The sequence below is a fragment of the Strix aluco genome, chromosome 2 (genome assembly GCF_031877795.1).
Source record: "Strix aluco isolate bStrAlu1 chromosome 2, bStrAlu1.hap1, whole genome shotgun sequence".
In the NCBI taxonomy this organism is placed as follows: domain Eukaryota; kingdom Metazoa; phylum Chordata; class Aves; order Strigiformes; family Strigidae; genus Strix; species Strix aluco.
The window spans coordinates 71,615,942-71,634,454 of record NC_133932.1 but is presented as its reverse complement, the minus strand read 5'-3'; positions in this window follow the sequence as shown (position 1 = coordinate 71,634,454).

Below are 18,513 nucleotides of genomic sequence, written 5' to 3'. Positions count from 1 at the left end.
TGCAATATTGCAGCATGTACATGAGGGAGGGGGCTTCTTTAAAGATCCTCTAATTCTTCAGTTCTCTAGGATTTTCAGCAACCGTAAGAACTAAATGCAGTGCAATGTATTATTTTAGCCCACTAAGTAAATTAACCATAACATATTTGTAATTAAGAGATTAATTTAAATTTTGTTGCATGAAAAAATATGCTGTGGCAATGATATAAAAAAATCCAAAACCGAAAAAAACCTATTCAGATCTTAGACATGCAACTATTTCTCCAAGATTATTCCCAGTAAAGCTTCATATTTCCTGGTTCAATTTCTGTATTTCAAGATTGTCTCTTTTTTTCTCAAACACACACGCATCCCAGTTTTCCCTGCCATCTCTTAAATAATCGCTACATATCTTTTCCTTCCCCCCTCCTCCCCCTTTGCCTTTCTACTGGGTTCTCTTCTCTTTTTTCTTCCTTCCCTCTCTTGTTCTCCTGCCTCCAGGACCTCATAGTTACTCCTTCATGCCCAATCGCTTCTATTCAGTGCTGTCTCCCTTTCTCTCTCTCCACTGGTAAGGAAAACTTACCAGAATGTGTATTCTCCAAGCACTCTTTTCATTTAAATGTGAAGAAGAGTCATCTGAGCCTCTCTCCTAGTGAAGAATTGGTCATATGTCACTTGAAGAAGTTTCTTATCTTTACGTACTTTTGAATAACTTGAGATTTTATCGTTGTACATGTTGGTTGCAAAAATAAGCATTTTGTGGGAAACCAAAAGTGAAATGGTATTATTCTGTCTAACACAAGTCACAACCAAACATTTGAGTGCTGAAGCTCCCCCCAGCTACACTTTTGACTGTAAACTGCTTTCTAGTAACTAGTTTATCAGAGGAAACAGAAAGTTACATTTCCCAAAATGTGCAGAAAGGCTGCCTTCGAACTCTGCACTGCTTAACTTTCAGACACGCTTTCCCCGGTGCCACACACCAATTCCCTCCCACCTCACTTACATGCATATTCAATGGACCATATGCTTGATCTCAAATATCTCCAGGCATTATGGATCCTATTCATCAAGAAGTGGCTTGTACACTCATGAGCAAGGGAGAAAAGAAAAAGAGACCTTTTCAAAGACCATTCAAGAGTTTTCTGAGAAAGAAATCCCAGTACACAGTGACCTGTACGTACCAGGCCGTGGTCCACTTTAAACTAAACCCACATGTTTCTGGCGAAAACACACACACACGCATTAAGAAATTCTCATTATTTCACCATAAAGAAAGCCTGTATAGAGATCTCATGAGGGATTTAAGCTGGAGCTTATTGACAAACACAAACCTAGTGATTCCTTGGAATCCAAAGCAGTTTGTGGGGTGACAAGGCAGTCCCATCACCAAGCCCCTGTACATGACAAAAGCAGAGGCAGCTCCAAAGCCGACACACCAACTGCCTTGGGATCTGCCACACAGCCAGATGCTGTGTTGGGAATTTTTCCCTGACACTGTGGCATATGGGCTTTGCATTGCCATTTGAAGAGCATGAGACAGACAGAAACAATCTGGAGAGGGTGGGAAATGGATGACACGTCAGCCCGGTGCTTATGTTTGCTGTTTGGTTATTAAGCAATGCTTAAATGCATATTTGGCCTTCAGGCGAAAAAACATCTTGACCCAAAGGAAGCCCTGATGTAACTGTTAGTTGCAATGCAGTTAGTATGGGGATTAATTTATCAACTTGTTTACTTGGGTTTTTTGGGGTTTTTTTTTTAAACAAATTCAAATATTTTTTTCCCCTGCATGTTGTCAGAGAAATGCAGAAGCAATTCAGAATTATATTTAAATAGAAATTATGCCACTGTGTAATCTCACTTCTTTCTCAAAGCGGTGGTACTCTGTTTGCTGCCTTGTCAAACCCGGATAAACTAGTCTCTGCAGCCCTGTTACTTACTGTAACCAGTCCCAGCAAGAGCTAAGAGGATTCCATACATGGGTGACTTACAGGTGCATGGAGGTGTCAGATCCATCCCTTGCTTCTTCATTAAGAGTTGTCTGACATTACACCATTGCACTGTTTTTTTCCCAGAGCATGAAGAAAGCACTAGACAAGCAGTAGACAAACAGCAGGGGCTGGAACTGCCAGTGGGAGAAGGTGACAAGGCAGGAGGTCCAGAGAATGAGGGGACCATGTGCCAAAGAAGCATGTACCAAGGAAAAAACACCGGAGAGTAGAGGAACATATGCACAGCAGGAAAAGCATAGAGAAGAACAAGAATGTAAACAGCACTGCAGAATGTTTGGGACTTTTTTTTTTTTTTTAAAAAAAGGGCAAGTCTCAGGAAAAGGACATAAATTTTCCCGAGTAAGAAGCAGTGATGGAGCACACCAGTGCTGAAGAGAATTGCTGAAGGTACCACATACGGGACTTTCAACAGCAGCAGTGTGCCATATTGGCTTGCTTTCATCCTTTTCAAGAGAGCTTGATCTGATGGTTGTTAAAAGTAGTTCAAGTAGTACTAGACTAAACAACCACCAATGTGACAACTTGCTTCCTCCATTCTCCTCACAGACTCTTCACCCACACATGGGCACACCTGCCTCCTGCACCCACACAGCCTCAGTGCACAGGTTGGCACACGAGCCACCTGTGAGCCACCCATGAGGTGAGAAACACTCTGCTCCTGCCACTGCAGCTGCTCTGCAAACTCTGGAGTTTGGAGAATCATGATCACCATGTGTGTATTGCCTCAGCTCATTTACACAGCGAGTAGGGATTCCCCCATACAGCTATTCCTGACCGAGCCAGCACTATACGGAAGGAGGGATGGAGGAAGGCCATATTTCTGCATCAACTATTCTCAACACCATTTGCACAAAATGTATCTCTCTTTGAATGCAGTGTATTCTCTTAAAGCTGGTCAAGAAAATGGTGCTCCTTCCCATCCTGATGCCCCCTGCGTGCCTTCAGTATTCTCATCCCACATTTGTTTTTTTCCACTGCAAGCAAGTTTTCTCTCAGTGGCATTGATAAGCTGGAAAAAAAGAAATAGGGAGAGAAAAATAAGTGAAAAGAAGGAATTACATTTTTCACCTTGTGTATGCACTGCTTGAACTACAACATTTGTACTTATGAATCTTGAATAACTGCTTGACCTTTTCATTGTTTCTTCATTTATTGTTCTCTCCATTCCACTTCCCACTCTATGATACTGCATCTATTTAGATAGTTGCTCTTCAGCCTGTTTCTTCTTGCTTTTTGAATTCTGACTCTGCAATCAGATGTTTGTGCAAAAGCTCTTACTGCCAGCAGGACTCTGATACAGATTTTGGTGCATGAATGTCCCTGTCTTCAGGAGGGTCCTTGACTTTATTTTAAAAAAAGAAAAAGCCCTAATATAATAATACATTTTAATTACACCATGCACAACTCCTGTGGCAAGCACAAGGAAAATCCTACCCTATCTCCACAGTAGTGCCGCATAAAACCGGAGAGCATCTTTTCATATCTGTGGCTTTAATGGCAAGAGTCATGAGACATATACAATATAATTTAAAAACTGCACTGCTTATACCTTCATCCTGTGAGTGGCTCCTTGTTATGGGGTTTACAATGCATTAGTTTCGTCTTAAAAAAGGAGATAGAAAGAGAAATCCTTGAGTACACTGAACAAAGTACTGTGAGCTTGTTGTGATAAGGACCTGGTATTAGTTGACTGGCATCAAATATCACGGATATATTTATAGCATATCAAGCATGAAGATGACATGGATGCAGATTGTCAAAGGAAGTCAGTTCCCAAAAAGACAGCTAAATATTTAAGGACCACATTTTCAAATATGCTTGAGTCTCCAACCCTCTCTCATGAAATCGTGGTCTCTGTTACCTTTAGTCTAGGATATCTTGCCTTTCAAAAGGTGCATCGTGCTACTTTTATAGCACCATTTCTGAGAGAGCCTCAGGGAGACAGACCTACCACTGAGGATTTTTCACAGTGTACCTTTCCCTGTAAAAGTATAAATAGCACCCAAGATGCTTGTATTTCTGGCTCTGGGTACAAGTTCGAGCTCTAAGCCCAACTGTGGGTTTAAACCAGATCTAGAGCAGCCAGAGGTGGGAGCAGCCAGAGGCAGAGCCTTTGGAGGTTTTTTGCATGAACTGCAAGCGCCCATCTTCCTGAGTGAAAGGGACGCAGTTACAGGGAGGACTCACAATTAATCGTTAATCTGGATCGCCTTCTTTCCCTCTTCTTTTACTTTCAGGCTAAGTTGTTGCTGTCCAGTTCAGCCCCAGTTCAGGCAATACAGACAGAGGCTGCTTTCCTGGCTCCCTCTGAACACCTGCCTGCAGGTGTATTACAGAAGCTGTATGAAACTTAGAAGAAAAAATGTTTTAGCTGAGAAGGATTTTATTTCTTCTCTGATTTTCTGAGGAATATGGAGAAAGAGATGGTAATTTTTTGGCTCTAAAATCTGCTTTTTACTTTATTACCTGGATGTTGCATTATAACTTTCGCTTGTGGGAAAAACTTTATTAAAAAATTTCAGAAAGGAAGAATACAGGTACCTCACTAAAACAAAGCATCCCCTGGAAATATCCTTATGATTTTTATCATGTTAACTTAGTATTTGATGACAGTTTGGAACCAAGGTAATATGTGAAGCTGCCATTCCAATCCATTTTTCTAACAGTCTCAGAAATGGGAGGAATAAATGCCACTGATTGATCAGAAACTAGGACTATGCTTACAAAAAGCTAACAAAATCCACTCTACAAGATAGCTCTAACTCTTTGTTAAGACAGCTCCACTGAGTGCAGTCGATTTACAAGAAGAGTTAATGTGTTCCACTAAATTAGAAGCAGTCATAAGATTACCAGGTAAAAATACATCTTTTCATGACATCCTCTGAAGCCTTTTTAAAAACTTCTGCTTTAATCCCTTTTTTTGTTTTCAAACATACACTTACAAATTAAAATAGGAGATTTGTATTTGGCAGTCTAGGTCCTCACTGTTCTGTGCCTCAGCTTTGCAGTTTGGTTTTGCCCAACTAGTAGCAAATGAAGTCTATATACTGAACAACTGAAGCTGAAGGATAAGCAGCTGCTCACTGACACTGCTCTCTGCAGCACACAAATCTTGTGCTTTTGCAGAAAGAGAACAAATACTTGCAGAAAATACACATGGAGTTTGATGCTCAAGGGGTATAAGATTAGGTCCAGTGTATTGACTGGGGAAATAGCCTGCAGGCCTTAGGCCAGCAAGGCTGCTTGCCAGTGACTTCATTAGGGCTTTTGCCTATGAAAGAGCTGCCTGTTTGGATCCTGGAAACTTGCATCAATACGTCATTTTGTGTGACTAAAGCAAGCAGAATGTGTCCAAAGCGCTGGCCAGTTACGGACCTCAATCTGCCTCCATTTGCAGGCAATGTCACTCTTAAGAAATCGGGTTTTGATTTGATTCGAGGCTCTTTTCAATAGGACTTTCATCACCGACCTCAACTGACAGAGTACCTCACGCGAAGGTCCCCATTCTCTCTTATATCTGCCCACAAAAGACAACAGCAGCTGATCTCCTTCACAGACTTTGTCCAGGAATCCCAGAAACCCAAAAATCTTTGCAAATTTCAGGCAGTGCTTTGCATCCTCACAATAATGTTCCCTGCTCTCCACCCTTGCCTCATGGCAGTGAGGCACCCACGAAACCATGATGCCAGTGACTCCCAGAGCTCCTCTGCAGGGAGGGAAGAAAGGAGCGAATAGGGTGCTGTAGCACATGTAAAAACTGTGCATGTCTGCCAGTATAAATTTCCATACTTGCATTGCAAAATCTTGTGAGATGCAGTTCCAGTGGTTCAAGGACAAAAAACAGGGAGAATCCAGCAAACAGTCTCCTTCATGGGCTTCAATGCTCTTTGATACCATCAGGGCAGTAGAAGGAGGGATAGACTACTTTGGTGGACTTAATAGAATTGCTTCTGGCGTTACAGTTTTTTATCAAGGAACAGATAGAGAAAGCAAAAAACCTAAGGACCAGTACCCCAACTCCTTGAACTAACAATGCACACAGATACCTACAGCATCTTCACTAACATAGGACAAAACCAGGAAATGCAAGAATATTGAATTCTTTGCTATATGCTAAAAAAATAAAAATCTAGCAAGCATTTCACAGGTCTATGGTAAATTATTACCCCTCTGTTTTTTTCAGAGACTACACTTTTTTCTTTCCTATTTGCCTTTTTCTGAAAATCACTGAGAACATGCATTTTAGTTGCCTCAAACTAATAGCATAAAAATCTTTGTTAAAGGACAAATTGAAAGCGATTACCCTACTAGTGAAAATAGAAAGCGGGATACTTCTGGAGGCTTCATCTACAGCTCACAGCACAGTAGGTCCAATGATTTCTGAGAATTCATTAAGTATTTGTGTCATTATAAACATGCTGTAAGTGACACACATGTATATTTATTACTCTGCTGAATCAATGTTGATTCGATCAGCTTACCTTTGACATCAACATTTCATAAATTTCTTAGTCATTTCCCCATGATGACCTCACAAAACATGTTCTAAAGCAGCGCTAAGCCATTTGAATGCTTCCCATCCTTTCCATTGTGCAGCCCTGCTCCTAAAAATCTTACTTTTTTTCCTCTCTTGGTCCCCCCTTTCTTTCCCATTCCTTTTTCCTCCAACCTTGTGTGCTAAAATTCTGAATTAGCTGCATTTATCAGTTTATCTCTTAAAATACATGGCTTCATAGTGAAGGGAAAGGACAAGCAAAAAGCACAAAATCTATTTTTAGCAGATGGGTCCTAATTGTACCAACTTTATCGGGGGTTATTTCTCTGTCCCCCTCCCCTCCCTTATTTTTTTTTCTCCCCCCCCCCCAGTTCCTGGGTTGTGCTCCCTTCAATCTTGTCAGCTGTAAAATGGGTCTCTTTTTAACCTATAATGGATCAGTGAGATTAAAGGTGAAGTCATGAATTAGTAGCAGTGACAGCCCAGCACGATGGCCCCGGCAGCAGGGGGTCTCCCTTTGTGCTCGTCCACTCTGACCCCCCGTGCCACTCTCCGCCTGTGGGAACCGGACAAGAAGAATGTCGGGGTGGGGCCGGGGGCCGCCAGCCCCAGCCCCTGCACCCGGCCAGCGCCCCCAACACATTCTTTCCCTGGAAATATTCTGACATCACCCCGTCATACCTCCTTGCTGGCTCCTTCGTTAACTCCTTTATGCCTTGCCGCCAACGGACAATGGGTCCTGCTGCAGGGTGGAGGAGGAGGAGGAGGAGGAGGAGGAGGAGGAGGAGGAGGAGGAGGAGGAGGAGGAGGAGGGGAGGGGGGTATCTTTCCCAAGACAACTTTTTCAGAGGCTGCGGACCTAAGGCAAGTGTGGTTTTTAAGATAGGGAGGTGGGTGAATTTTCTAGGAGTCGGGCTGTGTGGCTTGAGGTATTACTGCCAATGACAAAAAAAGCAAAGCATGTCCAAAGATGCAAAGATTTATTTGAGTTTTTAAATCAAATTTCTAAAACAAAAACAAAGACCATCTCTACCACAAACATGGCTTGTTCAACAGCTACATTTTTCCCTGGGAAGTACGTCAAAACCACCCGTTAGAACCATTGTAAATGTATGATGCATTTCCAGTCTCCTCCATGAAAGACTGTGGTAAGGTAACATCAGAGAGAAACACAAATAAGAGGGGCTTCCTCTTGAGAATTCCTCTTTTGGGAATACCTGAGAGCAGAGGGAAAACAACAGAGCTACATCTTTCTGCAAATATGAGACAGGCTGCTCTTCCTGCTCATGTTCTTTAGGATATATTTTGTTCTTATTGAAATGTAAATGCAGTGTTGGCTTCAGTCTATTTTCTAGGATAATCAGCTAGACTTTTCATAGTCCTTCCCAATTAATACACTAATTAATTATAATAGGATTCCTTATCCTGGTGGATTTACTTTGTTGATGAAGAAAGTTTCACATTTCTGAACATACTTTTTTAACACTTTTACAGCAATCCTAGTGCATCTACCAGAGCTGTCTGAGCTCATATCAGTTCTTTGGGGGATATAACATGTGTGCAGGATCTAGCTGGAAATGACTGCCCCAGAAAACTTAGAGAGGATCTATCCTAGAAAACCATAAGAATGTCATCAGTGGATCCAGAGATGTTTCGTTCCTGTGATATCATAAAGTCTGGTGAGAATTCACTACCTCTGTGCCTTGAAGTTCTTCACAGGAGGATTCTCCATACCCTGACAGAGTCAGGTGGGATTTAGGCCCCTGAAACAGCACAAAAGCATTTTAAGATGCCTAAATTCAAAATTGTAATTCCTGCCTAGAGGCTGCCTAGCCCTGGGGAAACATCAATGTTTGCAGAATTCTCCAATTTTGCTCTAAAAGATGCCAGGCCACTTGCTTTTCTGCCGCAAGTGGAGTAGTTTAGCAAATGCTCTTTTAACTTTGCAGATACTCCTGGGGTTCACATGAAGAAAGTCTTGATCCAGTCTTGGAGTAGAGGGTAAGGGAAACAAAGTCTTTTCTGTGGCTCACTACTCAAAGACCCCACTAAAGATGTAGGGATATCACCCATAAAACTAGCATAGAGAAATTAATGAATGGCCGGGATGAATATAGGGAATGGGCAGGGCAGACACTGTGAGCCTCTTCATGTCTTGAGCAATGTGTGCTCATGCAACTTGCATCTAATTGGAAAGCTCACCCCAGCCTGACATCACCCCTCAGAGGGCTTCAGGAGAAGCAATCCTGTCTCAGGTCCCAATCAGCAGTGGGCACCGGCTGGAAGCAGTCAGGGAGATGTGCAGATGGCACAGTCTGAAACAGCTTTCTGAGTAGATGAGCTGACAGCATTTCCACACCAGCTCATGTCAGCTGTGTGGTATTCAGTAACGCTTTCTGCAGGTCTGCTGGACCTTTTTCCCAGAACAGGCTCCATCCCCGCCTGGCATCTATGAGGCTGCAATCCATAATGCTACATTTTGAAGACAAAGGTGAAAGTGCATTGGAGTTGTACCTAGCTGGCAGGGGAAGACTGCAGGATGCAGATCGCAAAGTGTCGCTTAGCCACATGTCACGTGAGGAGTACACCAAGCCACAGTGAGTCCTGGACCAAATGGGATGCTCACAAGTTGCCCCTGAAATCCCCTTCCATGTAATGCCTCCAGACCCAGGCCATTTTGGGAGAAGAGTTCGAATCGCATCCGGCAAAGGGATCCAGCAGGCTGAGAAAGTTGCCTACCTGGTATGTAAGATGTTCTTTACACGGGCAGATTGGGATCCCTGCAAAATGCAGCATCAGTATCTGTCCAGTATCTACAATGTTCTTCTATTTTCCTAGGAAATGGAGCATTTAGGTGCAATCTTTCCTCTGTCATCAAATGTCATCCATAAATCAAACTTGTGTCTTATTCTTCCTGAAGGGGAACTCAAGCTCTATATAGTTGTATGTCCTCAGCAGGAAAGGTGGGAACAAGACTGATTTTACCCCCCAGATCTCTCCTTGAAACATGATTAGATCCCAGGTTTCCCCACTCAGCTCCTAGGCTACAGGGTCATGTTCCTTCTCTCTGGCATGCCACCAAAAATGGATGTCTGGATGCCCTGTGGCAATGCTCCAGCAAGCAAGCACCTAGCTAGGCAGTAAGCACACCCTGGTAACGGGAGGATGTCTTCCCAGAAAGGGGAGGGACCAGAGCTTCCTAAATCCTGGGCAAATTAGATCCTGGGAAAGTAGATGTCTATAAAGGATTATATAAAACACTGGCTGTGTCCCACATTTAGGAATGTATGCTATTTAGTTTTTTGGAATAAGGTCTTTTTGTCTCCCACGATGAGAGAGGTGAGCAAGGGTGTGCACACAGGCAGGCAGGGATGACCCCCCCAGGGGTCAGGAGAATGCCTTGGGAAGCACCTCACTCCAATCTTCCTCTCTCCCTGCTGGATATGGCAGGCAGTGTGGGCCGTTTCAGGGTGTCCCATACACTGCGTGGGGACATAGGGGCATGGCAATAAGGCTCAGAACCCTGCTATGAGGAGTGGGTGGTAGGAAGGAGTTCCCCATAGAGTCTGTTTCTTCCCTTAAAAGTTTCAAAGAGCTTTCCTGGAATTTGGTCCTCACCTCACTCAAACACAGAGAGGAAGAATAACATTAACCTTACAGACTGATGGTGTGGCCACAACTCATGATTTCATCAGGTATACAGTACTTCTTCTTAAAGCTTGGGCTCTTGGATTCAGATGAATTAGTGGGACTCTCAATATTAAGGAAACAAAAAATGAAGTGTCCTCAGGATCTAGAGAACTCCTTGGAGACCGCCACCTTTCTAGCATAATATCAGATAGCAAACAACAGGTAATAAGTCAACATCAAAAAGTACTTAAAAGTACTGTTGATTAAAAAACATTATAAAGAACTATTTTTTTTGTTTCGTTTTTAGATTTTAGATCCCATCTTAGGTTTTGTGGCCTTTTACTCACAGCTGCTGAATGGCAGAACTTGGGAATCTTTTCACTTCACCATGGCCAGGAACATTTCATGGGTTTCCCCCTTTGGCAATGGGGGAGGGTCCCTTCAGGGCCTGGGAAGACGGGGGCAGGGGTGGAAGTCTTGAGTCAAGATCTATGGGAAGGTCAACGGGAAAATCACCTCCCAGAGTCACAGAGGCATCAGACACCTGTGTATTTGCCCTGGACAGTTTTTCCCCGTCTTCCCCAGCCCTAGAGTTCTGTTCTTTCCTCCACAACTCAGACTCAGGACCCAAGCAGCCCTGGGGACAACTTGAGTCTCCTTGGTGGCTCATTAGCAGCTGAAGAGGGGACCCAGAGGGAAGCAGTCCAGTCACAAGCCACAGTAATGTCCAGCTCCATTTTTATGTGAAACTCCTGAAGGGCTGCAGCCTCCCTAATTATTGGTGTCAAACCTACAAGATTGCATGGACTGAGGCTAGCAGGGAGACTTGGTTCCCTGTTGTGTCTCCTGCCTCCAGCGTCCCTGTGCAGCCCTGAACCCTCACAAAGCTGTTGGTGGGATGAAAGCAGCTCGTCTTCCCCATCCCTCCTCTACTCTCCAGGAGACTGTGGCTGCAAGCACGCCAAAGACACTGTCTTGTTTCTTTGCTTGGACCCAGGCAGTTTATAGCAACTAGTGAATGTGAGGATGGAGAGCTTTTGCTGAGCACTGCCTGGAAAACGAGAACATACTCCCTCCTGTGTCATCTTATCTACTCCTGGCCGTGCAGCCCAGCAGCAGCTCCTGCATGAGCGAAAGGCACCCCAAGCTCCCTCTACGGCTATTACTGTTATCTGCCCTCTCCCACCAGCGTGGGGGTGAGCTATGCTGCGTGCTGGGAAACAGGTGGCAGGGCTGGTGCTCTTCCACCTCCTCTACAGGCTATCACTTTCTTCTGTTGTACAAGGAGAAGGAGTGTGTGTGCACATGTGTGCATGTGTGGGTGTACGAGTAGAGTCTGTGACATTGCTGCTCTCTCTGTGCAGAGTGGGTCAGGATAGGGCAGGGCATCATTCAGTCCTTCCCCTACATACTGGCATAGATGTTATCTGTGCTGGACATGGGACTGACATGGACTACATTAATCTCCATTTTTGCCATTCCCTGTTCCCTGGAAAAAGAGGGAAAGTAAAACCAACGTTAACCCACTATGTGGTGTATCCTGCCTTAAATGGAGCTTATAGCAAAGCCACAGTTTAATAACAGCCCTTTAATGAGTCACACAAGTAGTTTCTGGAGGAAGGATGGGATTAAAAGTAATTTAAAATTATCAATGCTTCTCCAGTATTTCACTATCAGGCCAGTCCTTGATATTCGACAAGAATCTAGCTCTGAAAAAAACTATTTTCCAAAAAACATTGCAAGCCAAATTTTTAATTATTATATGGATGCCCATTTCTCATACTGCTTACTTAGAAAACAATACAATGAAACGTTTCATTCCCCATTACTAGCTGCTGAGAAAATGCTGGAGACACATTGAAACATCAAGCTTTCAGATGACTGCAACTTCTCTCAAATACTATTAAAGACAACCAAAAATGTCTCCATTAGAAATACAAAAGCATTTTGTGACCAATCCTCTCTTAGGAAGGTTTATTATAGTTCTAAAGTCAATTCCAGCTCTGTTTTTTTCAGGTATCTACTAAACTGTATTGTGAGAAAAGTATAAAGAATTTTTATTTCCATTAGATTTTTATTTTAATCACCTAAAATCATTCTTATGGAAATGAGAAAGACAAAAAGATTCCCCAGGGATTGAGAAACTTCACTGATTTGCATCATTAACACTGAAAAGAACTTGCCTGGAAATGGCCCCTTCACGTTTTCTTTTATTTACATTTCCAGACAAAAATAAAATTAATTTCAACAAGAAGATTTCTTCTAGATTCATATCCCATTTTGATTAGTCTAGCTATTAAAACATGAATATAGCTTGCTGTGCTTTGATGGACTGATTTACTCTTTGTTATAGTGGAAAATTTTTATTTTTTTTTTAGTTTTTATCCCATTTGTAAAGGGTTTGCAACACGGGGACTCTCAGTGATCGTTGATTGTATTAGCATTCATAATTAACAGCAGTAATTGTTAAGACACTTTTTGAACAATTACCATTTGTAGCACAGAATGTGAGAAAAGTGACATTCATTTAACTAAACTCTGCAGTTTTCGTTTAACAAGCCTGTCCAATCATAAGCAAAAATTAAAAAACAGAGGACACTAAATATATATTTAAATGCAGACAAATTTCTATGACAGAGTAGTTCTTTCAAGGCTTGAATCAAAATTTTAAACAGTTTACCTTCTTTGTGTCTTCTAAAGAGTTTTATGTAACAAACTTTCAGTGTCATCACTAATAGCAGTTCATGCCAAGGATTACTTTCTTAAAACTGCTACTCAAGCCTTGTGATTTGCAGTACACTTCTTATTACAGGATACATTATGCAGAAACCCTCTGCTATGTGATGGGACATGGCAACCCTGCTGTGAGAATGCCTATCAGCGCTTCTTTTAAGGCCCTTTCTCAATTGTCAGCAAAGTATTTTTTAAGGTTAAAAGGTGTAAAATTATTCTGAAATGCTTTTCTGACCTGTCGCCTATCACTGCAAAAAGCTATAGTTCATTTTTTTTTCTAAAATTGTATTTTTTAAATGTGATAATACTATAAGAATAAAGCTAGGAAGAGAAATATAGTTTTCTATGCTTTTCATTATATTTTTTTGTAATTTTTTCAGTACTGATACACATTAAGATTGTGGTTCCCTTTTTATTTCTGATTTTCTTCATTATGATTCTTCCTTTCCTGTGAGTCAGTTACAATGTGCAATTAATGAGAAACCAGCAATTTAAAAAAAAAATCTTTTCATTTATATTTTTGTGGATTGTTCAAATGAATTCTTGAATCATAATCTCTAATGTAAAAGTCAAATGCAGTAAGGTCATGAAGCATAATCTCATTATACTGGTATATAAAGCTCACAAGATCTGTCATTCTTCAAGTGCTACCTGTACTTTGATTGAAACAACATTGAATATCAGCAGGAAAACTAGAAGAAGGCTTCTATTCTTCAGACTGGTGGCTGGCTTTTATGGTTTTGCAAGCTGCTTAACTCTAGATTTCCCAGGCTACATGCATGATTCAAGGTCAATGATCCTATAGTTTTAAATCCTGTGCACAAGAGGTTACCATCTCCCATTGTCTGTAGCCTAAGATTTCCAACAGCAGCTAACTGTTTATGTGCTGGCAAAATGCTGGAAGGTATCTGAAATCACTTTACACTAAGTTTCATGGACTGTTCTATAACACGGTCTTATCAACCTATACTGGAGAACTCAGCCTTGTAGTAAAGAAACATCAGACATGAAGGGCCTGATTATTCCATCTGATGTGGGTTGCAGCTGGAGCTAAGAAAAAAAGTACAAATAAGTGTCAGAGAGAAAAACAGATGCTGTACCAGCTTTATGAGCTGAGTTGTGTGGCCTGTACCAGAACACCAAGGTGATTATGCCCAAGACTATCACATGGCTATAAGAAGCGACAAAAGCAGTAAGAAGGCATCATTGTGTTGCACTCAGGTATCTATGAGGATTTGTCCAACATGGACTCACCTACTTTTCCTGCCACCCTACCTATCAGTCAGGGACTCCCGTAAGGTTTTGTTCCTGCATCCTCCAATGCTGTCAGTGATGAGAAGCAGAGCTCTCCACCCTCAGGTGTTCAAGCTGAGCAACTACTGTGTAGTCTGCTGGCATTAGCAAAAGAGAGAAGGAGATTGCACGTTCTGTTTCACATTGATTTTATCACATCCTCTTTATTAACTAACTATCTCATTAGCATAAAGTCTCATCTTAACCTGCTTATTAGTACCTTGATGATCAAACAGGAGAGGGTGCCATTCATGCACACATTGAGGACTGGACTATGTGTTTTTGGCACAGCCAAGTGTAAACTGAGAGGGCTGCATTGCTCCCCAGCAAGCACCCCCTCTGTACTTCAAGAGGCATGGCCTAGCCCAGCATCTCTTAGAGCCTTTCTCCCTGTGCAGGATAGGAGCTGGGCTTAGCTTCACCCAGCTCCCGGACATGAAGACATAAAGTGAGTCTTCACAGCACGGCACAAAGCACAAGGCAGAGGAGCACACATGCTGTGCTCCAAGGATGATGAGCATCCAGCCAGTGGTGAGTCTCCAGCACCTAGAGAGGCTTGCACACACAGTCTGAACGCCCTTCTCATGAGCAGCTTTTTTCAGTAATGCAAGATGGAGTAATTCTTTCAGACAACAGGCCATCAAATTTCTAAAACTTCCCAAGGATTTTAACCTCTGTATTTAGAAGTTACTAACAAAGTGCAAGCAAGGTCATTGTTACCTGGAACAAATCACAAAAATCTTAATAGTGGACAATTCTAGATGAGATTGTGACAGACGTCACAGGATGATCTTTTAGACCCTAAAAAACAGTCACTGTTTTTTGAAATATATATACACAAAGTAAAAGAAAATAAAGCTATCAAACTGAACCATTTTTCTTTATTCCCCCTCAGTCTTCCTGCAACTATTCTGAAGGCACAACAAAGCCTTCTCTTATTCATCTCCTTAAAACCCCACTTCTTCCACAGGGAGAAATTCAAGGAGCTTGTGTAGTGAAACCCACCTTTGACTCTCTCTAGACACTGTGTCCTTGAAGAAGGCCATTTTATGTTCATCTTGTGCATTTTCAGGAATGTCCAGAATCCCAGCCACATCCCAGACATGAAGAAATCAGTTTACTGCCTGAGCATAAAAACTAACCCCCTCAGGTCTTGGCCCTGCAAAAATGGGTTTAACTGTATGTGAGTAGTCCCTTGCTTACACTTGAGTGTTTGCTTAAATACATATATAAAGTGTGTGTATAGTTATTGTCCTATCTTAGTTCCAACATACAGAGGTCACTTAGGAAGCATATAGAAAAAAATTGAATAGTCAGCATGGTGCTAGCCAGTTCTCTGGGACCAGACTAAGACACTTTTTAAAATCACTTGAAACTTGCCAGACTGTCTTCACAGAGGTCTCAGATGCAGTAGGATTAATCCGGTTTAGCATTTAAAAGTCATCTGTCTAGATCTAAAATTAGGGTTCCTTTATCATCCTGAAAAGAAATATGCATATCCAGAGGCACTTCATCTCACACTCAGGTATCTAAGGTTGTGATCTTCTATCCCTGGTGAGAAGAAACAATACACAGACCTACAAGACTAGGATTTGGGAAATACAAGGAGCTGCTACTGTTCTGAAGTTCCACATTCAATTTCTTCTGCATCCAAACTTCAACCGTGGCCTCTGGATAAGTGAGGAATAAAAGGCAAAGTTGTTGTCTTCATGCCATTTTAACAACTGTCTTCATACCCCTTTCTATGTCATCATTTCCATGAAATTACCACAATAGAGATAGGGCATAAGAAACGTAGAAGGCACAATCCTCAGCACACAGCCAAATATCTGCAAAAGAAGATTTTACATAAGGGTCATCTTGAAAATTCTTCTTTTCAAAAGACCCACTGAACCCAATGGTTGTTTTTTGCAGGAAGTCTGAATTGTAGACATCTGTGGGAAGTGGTGCACCAAACTCTGGAAAGATTAGGAGGACCTGTGTTCACCCATAAGACCCAGAACATGACTATGGCCTTAATCTCAAATAAACAGAAATCCTGATGCTAATCACCACAGGATATGGCTTTTAATTATTATCAGTTAATACAAAGGCTGTATTTCGGCCCCTATGTCAGGATTGTGACCTAGTCATATACGAGGCAGTTCACAGCCCTGCAAACCAGCAGCATGTTCTTCAAATGTACAGCTGCAGCCCATAAACAAGTTGTGTCGAGTTCCCTCATGGATGGTGGTGAATACCTGCCAGGGAGCATGGCTTTCCTGCTCCAGTATCTGCCAAGGATACTGAGGGAATTTTGCAGATTAAGCAGGATCCTTTGCTTGTACAGCTTTCATTGTTTGCTGTGCCCAGTCTAACTGGGGTATGGAGTACCTGAGCTCCGTCTTGCCCAATGAAGAGAGAGAAGTTCCTGATCCAGGTATCAGTTTCCAAAGCAGGGCTTCAGTAGGGAAGAAGTGTGACATGGGTAGGCAGGTGTGAGAGAAAGAAAGCAAGCCAGTCACATTCATTAGCAATGTGTCCAGGACGGATATATGCAACTGTTGTTTTTTAATTTAGAGGTGTAAATTAAATAAATGATCAAATGATGTAAGAAATTAACAAGTCCATTTTAATACTGGAACAATGAAATTCAGAAGTTAAAAAATAGTGGAAATACTACAACAATATCCAGACTTTTTAAATTTTCAGTTTGCATAATCTAAAATATCACATTTTTTGCTTAGTAAAATACATTGATTTCAACACAGCGTTTCTCATACACACTTAGTATGAATACAGTTTTTTCACTTCTTGCACAAGACAGTAGATAAGCACTGTATAATATGAAATAAATGCCCCACTTTTCTGTGCCTTTTCTTCCTTTTGTTCCTCTGGTTTTCCTTTTTCAAGGATTTTCATACTTTTCAAAAGAATCCCATATTGCTGGAAATCTAATAAATTTTTTTAGTGAGTCATTAAAACGAAAAAAGCAGCAACTTTATTATCATTGTTCCAAAAAACTTGAACTAAAGCAGAGGGCAAAGGAAAACAAATGTTTTAGCTTACTTTTAAAGCCTCAGCGGGTTTCTGTATACATACATATGCATGTAAAACATATAGATATACATATAAAATACAAAGAAATCAGATGAGGTAATAGCACCCCCTTCTGAGAGTTAGGACCAAAGCTTATACCCTCACTTTAAAGCAAATCAGGACACTTTTAATCATGGTGCTACAGCTTTTCAATACGCAGCTCCTACTTCGTCTTTTGTCCTACTACACTAAACTAGGGAGATGTACATACTATTTACTTGGTATTTATCTGCTCCTCCCTCTGCCACTGCAAGAACTGCTTGGTTACAAGGCAGCGATTATAACTCAGAGCTAGGAAATCCATGAAAAATTATTTTCTTCAGCTCACCTGTTCAATTATCTCATGTATAAAATAATCCTTGAATTGGTTGTTTTGGATACGAGAGAGAGTTGGCTTCAGCTTTTGTAGTCAGGGGATGGGTGGAGGGCAGCATGAAGGGCCAATGTAGCTTTGCAGGAACATCACTCCATTCTTCAGCAACTCAGTTTTCCTGGGGATGGAACTTCACCTCTTCTGAAATGGGCACAGCCTCCTCTTCCCCATCCCCTCTGCCTCCCGTAGTCTGCAGTTAGGGCAGAAAAGGACCAAGAGCCCATCTCCCTCTTGCAGCAGCAAGGGCTCAAGAAGCACTATCTGCAACACCTAACGGAATTATACTCAGAGCCATTCCAGTATCACAAGGGCTATGGTGAGGCTCTTTATGAGCCTTCCTTACCATGTACCTACACCAGCAAACATTGGCTTGGTTCCTCTCTTGGCCTGGCCAAAAGGTTGACTTACCTATCAAAAGAAATGCATTTTCCACACTCTAAGGGAAAAAACAGACCAACATGATTTCCTTCCTCATCCGTCCTTTCCCAATAGCAAATTTCCCCACATGCAATTTCATCTCAATGGGAACAAGATGACACTTCCACCATTTGCTCAGCACAACATGGGCTCAGTTACACAGCACAGTATGGGCAAAGCTCTTGTAACTCAGCAAAGAGCAGTCCTGTGAATGGCTCCATTCCACCAGGCAAGGCTTCAGTGGCTTTGAACCATCCAAGCAGCCCACAGCTCACCAGCCTGAAGCCAAAATAAATCATACCCAATAACATTAATCACACCACAAAATCCTCAGAGAGTAATTGAGAAATATAGCCAGGGTCAAGAGTCAAAAGGAGAATATAACAGTACTTCTCAAATTCCCACTTCTCACTGAATACTGATTTGTGATATTTCTCAGCACACGCTCTGGATAAACAGTAGTTTGCACAGATGTTGCTGCAAAAATCTTCTGTAGG